Source organism: Triplophysa rosa, linkage group LG16 (genome assembly GCF_024868665.1).
Source record: "Triplophysa rosa linkage group LG16, Trosa_1v2, whole genome shotgun sequence".
In the NCBI taxonomy this organism is placed as follows: Eukaryota; Metazoa; Chordata; class Actinopteri; order Cypriniformes; family Nemacheilidae; genus Triplophysa; species Triplophysa rosa.
The window spans coordinates 6175682-6188425 of record NC_079905.1 but is presented as its reverse complement, the minus strand read 5'-3'; positions in this window follow the sequence as shown (position 1 = coordinate 6188425).

The following is a 12744-nucleotide window of genomic DNA, read 5'->3' as shown; positions in this document are numbered from 1 at the left end:
ACTTGGTTTTAAATGTACTTCTTGAAAAAATAAGCAGCTTGATGTTTCAAAGCATCCACAAAATTGCTGCAATTTATCAAAACCTATAAAAAATGAGATCCAACAAAACATATTGGAGTACGTGTTTGTGTGTGTGCGCGTGTGATTTAAAACTATTTAATCAGATCAAACACAGAGTCTCCCTCCGTTCTGTGGAAAGACAGCCACACCCCTCACAGACCTCCCTCATACATCCTGGCTGGCCGAGACAGTTTGAATTTATTCAATCAATGCGACTCATCTAATTGATATCTGAAGCAGCGGCCGGTGATTTATCGTCAGAGAAATGTAAATGATATATCCCGGGCAGATGTCTTATATTTTCCGGCCATTTATTTTGGGTAGTGAGTGAAAGGAAGGCAGCGTGTTTAATTAAAATTCATGAGGCTGGAATGTGCTGAGTTGCACTGGCCTGTTCTGGTCTCTTTGGGTTCAGAATGGGAGGGGTTGAATGATGGTGGACAGGAGACAGTGTTGACAAGGGCGAAACCAGGAGCGTCCCGGTTTGATCGCACACACACGTTCACTCCCACACTCATTTTAAGTCAACACGCACGCTCATTTAGTATTGCATAAGGGGGGAGTAAAACTCACCCATTATGGTAAAGCGTCTACGAGATGTTTTACTAGATCTGACCTAAACCTTTAAACTAAACTCCTCCTTTAGATCGGCTGAAATATGCTTAACCTAAATATTTATCTCAGCTGACAGACATCACGCTGTGCAAACATAACCGGCCCCTAGAACTACAGTCAAAATGTACAGACGCATTTCAGATCAAGCCGAATCATAATATTCAGGATATTCAACTCCACATGCAAGAAATCTTCATCCATACGTTACAGACAAGTAGATTTATGGAAATAACATACATAACGCAAAAGGTTTGGTTAGATTAGACGGTCATAAATGTCATAATATTTTTATAGTGGATTTTCATATCGTAAGACTGAAGGTCTTGGATAAACAAATTTTAAAAAATGTAAGTGTAAGTGTAAACTAAAGTGTGACCTTCATATTCCAAAAACATTTATTTTGCTTCATTCCCCATCTTGAAGGGATTACTTCACAAGAGCGTGTCACAATGCATTATGGGATTGCCTTCTCAGCATGTCTCAGAATTTTGCACATATCGGACTATGTGACATCACAGGTGTACTCAGGCCCGCTTACACGGTTCTCTGTCATTCGGGTAAGTTACCGCACATAAATACATTTATGTCACTCTCAAGGTCACATATGCACATGCACACACACTCATCGTGTTAAAGGATCGTTGTCTGATGTGACCTTGGTGCCGGGTGAAAGCAAAACATCTCAGACGGTCTGATCTGCCACACCGGGTATCTTTTTTTCTCCACCTTCAGAGCAGGAAAGAGCCGTTTGTTAGCCATCAACAGTCAGTCTTACTCTGTAACTCTAAGCAGCTGGCCAGTCTTGACTGCATTATTCATATAAAGAGAGAGAGAGAGAGAGAGAGAGAGAATGCACACTCTTCACCAAAGTTACAAGATTTATGGCCCTCTGTTTAGGAAATAATTCAAAGTTCATACTCACATACATCATATTTTGAAACACATAGATTATGGGGTGGAACACATTTATCATATTGCAACACACCAGCACATGCACACATCAATGGGCGCACACACACACAGATACACACTCACAAAAGTGCACATGTTCTCAATCTCTCTGTCTCTGGGTCTCCGACACGCACACACACATTCACCATTTGCACCAGGGCCTAATTTCACACGGATGCTTTCGGGGTGTATGAAACAGCTTTGTATTAGCTTTGTCACTGAACCCATCAGACAGTAATGAGGCCACGCTTATAACACACCCTCAATTCCAGATAACAGCAGAAGAGAGACTCCAGTGAGCACGTCCGCTTCGCACCCTTCCGATAATACCTCTCCGTCATTTGTCACTTGTACATTTCAGGTTTCTAATCTCTGCAAAATTGATCCACATCGCACGTTTTTATTCTGGGTTTTGCGTTTATTGATATTTGAGGATTGCTCGGTGTCAACAAAACAAATGTGTGTTGTTTTTATTGTGTAATGCTTGTGATTTAGTTTCACGGGATGGAGAACGAGGAACTGTTATGTATTCAGCGATATTGCCCAGTGGTTCTCTCTTTCTCTCTCTCTCTTTAGTCTGTCTCCCTCTAGGTGGCGGTGTGACCAAATTGAATGGAGTTCCTGATTGGACCGTTCAGTTCCAGGTTTTGTTTTTAAGGGCTACCTTAAACACTCCTAAGGGTCCGTTTTGGGCCATTTGGGTTCTCTTTGGGTTTACCCCAAGTTTAGTTGTGTTCTGATTCTGTTATGTCTTCTTAGTTCTTATCTAAGATGTTTGTTTGAGAATCTTTGATATTCTGTTCGTAACAGGAACTCTTGGTGTTTTCACTTACATTTGAATAGGTTCAGTGTGATGTTGCCACGGAATGGGTCAACCGAAGGCCTTGTGCGCAAAAACACCTCAACTCCTTTTTTGTTGTGCGTGGAGAAAAATGTGAATCGTGTGCATTAAGAGTTTTCAATGCATTCCTAGATGTTTAAACTGAGTGTGAAAAGGTCTGTCTGACTATCACTAGTCTGTCACTATTTTGATATTGACTTATTTATTTGATAGAAAGCGATTACACGCAGTTTATATTTCATGCGGTTTACGTGGTAGAGTTGACACGATAAAGTATAAATTTATTTGATTTGAGAAAAATCCACTTATTATGTCACTTTGATGAGACGATTAACTTCACTCAGTTTAGTCACGGCTGTCCGTATTCCATCTAAACAGAAAATGTTTTCATTAGGAACACAAAATGACATTGATCGCATAGGGCGGTAATTGTAGTCTGTGTTATTTGAAGCCTAACCCACATATCGAGACACAGTTTCTCAAAGTCAGAATCATCTTTTCTAAAGAGGATGCTTGTCATAGTCTCTTAATGAAGCGCAAGGACATTATTGACACTTTAAATGAGGTTACCAGCGGCAGCATTCAGTACATTGGCTTATAAAATCATTTCCATTAGCCCAGCTTCAGTAAATGAAAGCGAAATGCAGTGACCCTCGAAAGTGTCAAATGTCTGTATTTTAGAGAAATATACATTCTTCTTTGTTTATTCTCTTATATATAAATGTTTAATTAGGAATAATTATTGTTAAAAAAAAGACATGGAGGCGTGAAACTGTTATGAGACAAAAAAAAAGAGAATAGAAGACAAGACTTAACCAGGGGTGGTGGGACATGCCATCTCTGAGGTTCCATTAATTACAAAACGCATTAATATTTTATTAGTCACTTATCAGTAATTAATCAAGCACTTTGATGTAAAGTTCAGCTTACAAAAGCAAGAAATGGTTCCTCAGATATTAGCTGGCTCTCGGAGACGCCTCCCTATTTCACAAGAGACTGTTAATCCCCACGCCTTAAGCCTTGACATGCTGCAGCAGAAATAAGAAATACATGCAGTGGCTATAAGGTGTCATGTGCAATATGAGGGTGCGACGGGGGGAGTACTCGTAGAAAATGATCTCCCCCAGATCTGATTTGAAGAGACGTTTTAGGACACCCAATGACAGTAAATATTATTCTTTGTGCTGTGCCGCTAATTAACATGCTTAATTACAGCTGTCAAAAGCCTCTTCAGATTGTTAAAGACATGAGAGTTGGGGGGGGTTCTGGCCTGCAGCATGACTATTTAAACCGTAGATGTGCTAGGCCAGGACTGGACCCTCTTTACAGAACTTTAATATCAGAGTTTTGTTTTTTAATCTTCAGATATTACATCTTGGAGGAAAAAAAACCAAAAATGTTATGTTCATGACATTTTTACATTTCTCAGTATTGTGTACTTTAAACAAAGCAAATGATTTTACATTTTACAAATGTTGTATTAGATGATTAGAAAATATTAAACTTTTAAATAACAAAATTTGACATTTTTAATTCACACTAAACTATATTAAAGTGCTAATCATTTTTTAAAAAGGGTAAAACTTTACAATAAGGTCTCATTCATTAACATTCATCTATTATTTAAGCATTTATAAATCTTAAGTTTTACCAATTGCTTATGTTAGTTCATTTTACACAAACTAATGGATACAGATTCCAAAAATATATTAGTAAATTTTGAAATTAACATTGCCTACGATTAATAAATGCTGTAGTTGTGTTGATCATTGTTAGTTCATATTAACTAATGTAGTTAACTAATGTTAACAAATAGAACATTATTGTAAAGCGTTACCAAAAAGAGATGCAAAAGTAAAATATTTCACCGAAGCATACAGTACTGTTCAGTTAAGATATTAAAGTAAATAAAGATATAAAGAGTATAAGATATATCAAGATATAAAGTAAGATATTAAAGTTTAAAATTATCTAAAAGTATTTAGACAATGGTGAAACACATGCATTCTAATTGCAGATATCTAATGCATAAAAATTGTTGTTCCAATTGTTCTCTTTTTGTATCCAGTTACCTTTTTGGTAAAAAAAAAGCACAAAAAAGTATAGAAAAATCATGTTCCAAAAATCTAAAGGGTAAGCTGAGGACACCAGGATGACAATGAAATCTGTGCAGCATAAATTCCCACGGACCCCTCACACACACGAAACTGGAAATTATTTAATCACCCTTAAAATCTGATATGTAGGTGAGCCTGAAGTAAGGACGGCGCATAATTAAAAAATCGGAATTTATTCCCTCGGACACACACACTCATTGAGGTTGCAGAGTGACTAGAAGGTCAGCGTGCACTTTAATGGATAGCGGCGATCCAAATGCCTCTGTTTCTGATTGGCTGAGGCTGAACTTTTTCTCCCTGTCCCCTCCCCAACCCACTGATGGATTGACCCACCTGTGGGGCCTCAGGCGGAGCTCCACCAGGGGGCTCTTGTCCACAGCGTGCTTGTGCTGCAGTGCTACAGAACATGTGGCAGGTCATCTCTCTCTCTCACACACACAGCCTCAAACTCAGAGCAGGTTAGAGAGACCGTCCCATTTCTTCATCAGAGTCCCTGAGCGCTTGATGGGGTCTCTCCGTCTCTGCTGTTTCTTACACTGAGGGCCAGAACACAGGGGACCGCAGCATTGCTGATCTAGTTCTCTGTCCCATCTTACACAGAGACGCATTATGAACGGACATTTCACAGAAATAAATGAGCTGCAGTGGAGTTATTCATACAGTAAGACTGAAAATGCCACTAGTAAACAATTCAGTTTGATGTATTTTTAATTTTTGCATTGAATTGCAAATTACACTTTAGGACTAAAAGAAAAAACAATATAGGGAAATTAAATAGCATTGGCCCATGAAATGCATATTGCAAATGTTTCATAAAATGTACATTAACTTCACTAACTGTAAACAATTGTCTATGCAATAGGATTGTAATAGGATCATTATATCCAAATCACTTTTAAGCATGTGTAAGTAAGTAAGTTAATGTTTAAACAATAAGTGATGCTTTACTGATCAGCTGTTTATATACATGGTTCACTCAAATGAATATATGTGAAAATATATGATTCGTTTTTAATGCAGTTTTAATGCACATTTTTGACCCCGTCTATAAAAACCAGGCTAAAGTCTCAAAATCTGATAAAGTGTGAAAACTTGTGATAAATGAAGTCATTTTATTTACAGTAAATATGAATCTCAATTAGACTTCACTTCATAAAACAAATTTTAGGAATAATGAACAAATTCTGTAAACAAAAAACATACACAGTACATGAATATACATATCTGTTACAGCACATCTGACTCATAAACATCTCCAAAATCTTCCCTTCAGCATTTTGTATATGGCGTTTTGAATATTTTTACACATTCCATGAGTGTTCGCTGCGTGGTAAAGGCGGTGTAACTCGCTAATTTGTTCTATAAAACAGACATTTTGGGATAATTAGCTAAAAAAAGCAGTAGAAGTACATATGGCTCCCTGCTTTGGCTTGGTTCTGTTCACATATGGCTCTCTCTGCTGAAGCTTTAGCTGTTTGCCAGCGTTGACAAACCCTACACAAGCCTACACACACACAAACACACGCACTCATGGTCATGAAGCAACCAAGCATGAACCACACCTGACTCACAAACAAAGACACGCACACGCACGCACACACACACACACACACACACACAGTGGCCATGGTGTTGAGTCCCACACAATTGGCTCACGCTCCTGTAGAATAGCGTCTTGTGAAAGAGCTTCTTCATTGATATCCTTTGATGAATGTTGTGTTTTCTCCATCAGCAGCTGAAAGTTGCTTTGCATCCCGACTTTTTATTTTAAAGGATGAAAAATGGCACGGGTCACGAAACAAAACTCCTTTATTTGTTGTTGGCAAACTTAGTACTTGTCATTTCACTGTGCAAACTGCAAATTTAGAATTGTGAGAAATCAAAACTGAGCTCACCAGCCCACCAACACATTTGCTCTGGCAAATATGTTCCCTCTCCATAATTTGAGTAGGTGGCGTTACAGAGAACGCTCAGCAACAGCTCCTGTGGCTCACACTTTGCCGTTTTAACGGCAAACACGCGTACAGATTACACCATCATGGTACAGATTACAACATTTGCCATTTGCGTCAAGACAACAGTGATTAAAATATCTGTTTTCCGACCCCCTCGATTATCTTTATGAATACCGAGTGTCTTGTGCGAGCTCAAGAACACATGCTGAGGCATTGTGTTGTCCACACAAACACGTCTGCGCCCACGTTTTCACGCGATACATTGTCTTCATCTGCGCTGAGGCCTCGCTGTCCTGTTTGGTGCATCATTTGTGCTTCACAGCTTCAATTAACCTCATCCCTCATACAGAACAACCAAAAAACAACGAAAATAACTCATTAACACCAGATTCAAAATGTGCAACTTTAGTTTAGTCGAGGGCATGCCATGTTTGTTTAAGAAACATCAGACATACTTTACACACACCAAAAAACATGGCAAATATTAAGGCAATAAATATTAAGAATGATTTGCGTTCTTGTGTTACTCGTTGAATTGGCAAAATCCTGAGGGAATCTCAAAGGAGGAATAATTTTAGCAGCTTAGTCACCGGTTACATGCACACCACCAGACTCACCTCAATTAAGCTGTCAGAAAAAAACGAAACCTCCTCGCTTATCGTTCCTGCTTAAATAGTTTTCTTATTCTTATGCATTTGTCCCAGCAAGTCTAATTCTAATATGAATCAGTTGTTTTGGTGCTGTATTCTGGTTGGCAAAATGATATTTTGTCTTGATAATGTATCTGCGGAATTGTCACCAACAGTATGCAGTTTATTTTATTTTTTGTTGCCCTTTATAAACGACTAATTAACAGAAATAAAATAGGCTAATGTTCGAAAAATTCTGTCATCATTTACTAACCCTCAAGTTGTTCCAAACCTGTATAAATGTCTTTGTTCTGTTGAACACAAAGGAAGATATTTGGAAAAATGTTTGCAACTGACATTTCTGGGACATCATTGACTACATCAGTTTTTCAGTGAAACACAAAAAGAGATGTTTTGAAGAATTTAATAAATCAAACAGTTCAAGGGCACCTTTGACTACCATTTAAAATTTTCTACATGATAGTTAATGATGTCCCAGAAACGTCTGTTTTCCAAATATCTGTCTTTGTGTTCAACTGAACAAGGACATTTTTAAAGGTTTGGAACAACTTGGGGGACAACTTGTCAACTTGTCTTTCATGACAGAATTTTCATTTTTGGGTGGAGTATCCCTTTAGTATTTGGTATAGATTTACCATGATGACAGCATGCACTGAAACCGACATGGGAAACACCTGATGATCAAAAGTGAGCTGTGACTTGATTTGTATTTTTGTAATTTGTAATCTGGTGAAAAGCAGTAAAGAGTCACATTTGTGTTGGTTATATAATCGTCTGCTCCTCTGTGCTTCAGGGTCCAACCTGTTTCTCCTTTCATACATAATTTCCAGACAGAAGTCCTGCTGGCTCGAGGGTCACTTGAAAACCTTCCCATAACCCCTGACCGCAGTTTGAACTCGGACCCTAGAGTTCATCCACTTCTGCAGCTGGAGAGAGGGTCACATGATAGTTCACGCTAATCTGCTCGCTGCCTGTCCTGTGACATAATAAGCAGTATGAGGTTTGTTATTGAAAACACAAAGTTTAAAATAAACACAATTTACATTTAATTGATTGTAAAAGCAACTAAATAAGCTGCTTTACAAAACAACCAAATATTGATAGCATTATTAATATTATAGCATAGCATAACTATGTGTTTTATTAGAATTACTGAGCAGTGCACCTATGTAAATACACGATAAAACTGTAATGTTGTATTGTAAAAAAAACTGCAAAACTGACGAAAATAGACAAAACATTTATTTTAGAAAAAAATATAAAAAAATTAATAGAATTTAGAAATGTAAGGAAAGACCTAACAATAGATTTTTTGTTTTTATGGATTACACTATTTGACTAGTTTAAAAGGTTTACACTCTTTAAAAGTATTACCATGAATACATAAGTATTATGTTTAAAGATTGGGATGCATCATTTTGAGAATATGTTTTTAACGAATTGCACATAAAAATCTTTAAAGAACGTGATTACCGATTTATGTAATTATTTTAAATGAATTGCATCTGATTGTATGTTTTCCAGGTTCAAAACTTTTAATAAGTTTCACCTATTCTGATTTAAAAGCCCTAATGGAATATTCAAAGCTAATTCAAACGCTTTCTGATAACTTAAGACGGGTTGTGGTGTGATCTCTCTCCCTCCTCAAAATTTTGCCATGAAGGACTCGTGCTTTGAAATATATAAAGTGCGCCCATTCAGTGAAGCATATCTGTGAGTGTACATCAAAGTGCTATGAATGGCTCTGATCTGCTTTACTCGGTGGAATATCTGTGGATGTGAGAATCTGCCGCTGCTGTTATTGAGATTCAGGACATGAATTTCTAAACTAGCTTGATAAGCACGCCAGTTATTTGTAAATAAACTTCAAACATCTCAATGGTAGTTTGCAACACAGGGGAGTAAATCACATTTTATTTAAAGTATTTCTACTGTTGGATGTCCTCAGAAGCATTCTCGACGCGCTCCGCCATCTTACTCAGCTCACAAGCGGTTCCTGAATGCTTTTAACAAGACATCTTGTTTAAAAAAACAGGATAATTACAGGTCATCCGTTCTGTAGCACGTGTTCTGTTGAACGCGGTATTTGGATCTGGAATTGTTCTCACTTACTTAAACCTAGTGTAGTCAGATACATAGACGACTGCCTTTTAAGGCAATCATGACAATCATGAAAGCTCATACGCTTCACAGATATTATAAAATGAAGTGCAATATAAAATATTTCAAAAACATAAAAAAACACACCACACACAGATATTAGCTAAAATTTTAATGAATTTTAATGATACTATTTAATGAATTAATATTGTTATGATTAATTATATTTAACAGTACTTAATTAAAACAATGATATCATTTAACTATCATTAATCATATAGTAATTATTATAGTACATAATGTATGCAATTTTATAATGTATTCATATACAGTATACTGAATGCAGGTATTTATCTATTTATTTAACTATTTCTAATTAAAAAATAAAGATGCATTTCTGTATGTATAAAAAACTAATAATAAATGCTTTTTACTAAGATCCCTGCAGTGCATTCTGGGACTGTGTGTGTGTGTGTGTGTGTGTGGTGCGTGTGCGTGTGCGTGTGTGTGTGTGTGTGTGTGTGTGTGTGTGTGTGTGTGCGTGTGCGTGTGCGTGTGCGTGTGTGTATCTCGGAGACCATTCTGTAATTCTGTACTGGAACAAGGCTAGGATAATGTAGAGGGTAATGCCTCCCCAGAGACAGAGACAGGCTGGGCAACACCGAGTCCAAACAGCCCATGCCTGAACTCTCCCAAGCGGTATTGTGCTGTACAAATGCAGCCTTTGATGTGTGATTTGGAGAGACCCAGGGCTCAGAACACCAGAGCCATACACTCCATTCAGGTTAACCTGGAGGCAACCCTTCTGTGTGTAAATAGCCTACAGGTATGTGTATGTGTTGTGAAGAAACTCTTTGGCATTTTATTGTCCATTTATCAGTGTTGGCAAACTACTGGCTATCCAAGATACCCAAATAAATCAATATACAATATACGCATTGTAATATAATATTACATTAACTGCTGTTCATTTATTCAAAATCGCTTGCTGTGATTGGTCGCCTTAGCTAAGCTCAAGCACCTTTAGTCTTACCGCGTGTGTGTCGCTCTGAGCCTCTTAAAATAATTAGTGAATAAATAAATGACAATCAGGAGATGAAATGAAAAAGTGACGACGGGTTAAAAGGTGTAAAGAGAGACGGACTGCGATGGACTGATTGGAGAAAAAAAAGAGTGTGGGAGGAACAGCCGAAACGAGAGAGATTCGCTGTCCTCCAGGTGCCTCTACGCGCATGATTTCATCTGAGGGCCATAATCAACCCCCTTAATGAAATACGTAATTAACATATTATAATTGTGGTAAGGATGGTTTTGACAGAAATCATTTTCCATATCTAATACTATGCTAATTTAATCTGTTCCTCACTCCCCGACATGACCCTCGCTGATTAAGTTTCATGGCAGATTTTTTCCTCTGCCTGCCATCGACTGTGTGCTTGTGTGTGTGGCTGTTTGTGCGAGCCTGTGCGTTTGTACCTTTGTGTGTGGTCAGATCCTGATGGATGGACGGTCTGCTGAAGTTTCTGTCTCAGTCATGGCTGTCAGAATGAGGTGGGACAGACTGCAGCAGATGGCCGAGAGAGGCAGGCAATGGGAGAGTTCCTGCAGGTCTGCCCTCCTCTACGTGGGAGGTGGAAGAGTGAAGAGAGGAAGGATTTTAGAGTTGGGATGAAGTGAAAGCAAAGCTGAATTTTTGTTGTTGCTCGCCTTAAAATTTACATGACATTTAGCAGACACTTTAATCAAAAGCAACTTACCAATTAGAGCACATTTTCTCTAAGAAAAAGGAAATGAAAGTCAAACCAACCAAAATAAACCAACGAACATATGTAGTATCAATGTAGCCTAATACAGAGTTTATATTTTAAAACAAGTGTTTGTCTATCTTCATCAAAGATGTAAATTATACCACAGAGATGTTATTCTCATCATAGAAGAACCAGAAAATGTCATACAACCATTTTTGGCTGTGCGGTTCCACAAAGAACCTTTAACATCCTAACAATTTCTGGTTTACATAATTGTTACAGAAACAATATTTAAACTATAAAAAGGTAAGAAATAAATGGTTCCTCGATGGCATTCCTGTGAATAACCTTTTATAGCACCTTGATTTTTAAGAATAGGTTTTTGTATTTGATGAAGAAATTGAACGTTTCCAGGGTGTTACTGTTCGGTTGATCTAAGTGGTTTTCAGCAGGTGCTTCAGTGGTTTTTTGGCGAATGGCCCATCCCCAAGTCTCTATGATATTTGAATGGCTATGGAAATTTTGTGCCAGTTTCATCGCCCACTAGCTGAAAATCGCAAGTCTCGCTTAGAAAAGTAATAGCACACCATTGCTTAACAAGCCGCATGATTTGAGGCATCATTCATCTCAACAGAGCTGTAATGTGTTATGGAAATGTTGGGGTTGGTGGTTGTTGCCTTAGTACGCAACAATAATGACAACAACAATGTACAATTGTTACCTAATTTCTACATGGTTGGAAACCTTCTGTTGTAATCCAATGCGATCGGTTAATAATAATTGCAAGTTAAACAAAAACTAGTTTTGGTGTTTTGTCTGGATGTTGCCACATAACGTGCATTGTATGACACCAGATTTTTTTTAAATGTAAGTAAAAGGGGTTATTACTAGTATTTTATTGTTGTTGTTACTCCTTGTACTTTATAAAAAAAACCTAATACACGTGCAGGGATGCCTCTTTAACCTCTATGACTGACATTTACCTTCTATTTCCAGTTGAGTTTTCTTCTGATTTCTACAGCTGCATGTCCATCTACGACACGAAGGTAGGCCTACACAGCAGGCCCCTCTCTCTCTCTCTCTCTCTCTCCCTCGAGTGCACTCTAAAGGTCAAGTGACGAGAGAGAAGTGAAGGAGAAGTAAAGCGCAACAGCTGAGCGTGTGGAGAACAGCAGATGAGTGACAGCGCGTTTGCCACCGCATAATGAGGGCTGCACTTTCCACACCGCGCGACTACCTCCGTGCCCCCAGGTGAGCTCAGACCCTGTGACGCTTCACCTTAACTCCAATCAGACAGCACAAAGGAACTTCCTCAGCGAGGTGTGGTCGTCCAGAGATGCCACTTAGTGTTGGCATCCCTCTGGGAATGCCCGAACGCCTTTTCCGGTCATTTGTACTGAGTAAATGAGACGCAGAGCTGACAATGTGTGGATATGTGTGCCCTCTCCTGACAAGAGGCTAAATCGCCAATGTCTTCCGCTGCACCCTTAAAATGTTGGATGCATTATTTTTGTCTTGATTAAATTATGCTCGTCCTTGCTAATCGGGTCTATGAAACATCGCTGTTCACTATAAACATGCCTTTAATAGCCCTTGGCTACTTTTTTAAAGCAAACTTTAAAAATAATATTCGGTGCATTTTTTTGCTATCGTTTTCTCCTCATTTTATTTTTCATAAGAACTCATCTGATCTTTTTCCATTTGAAT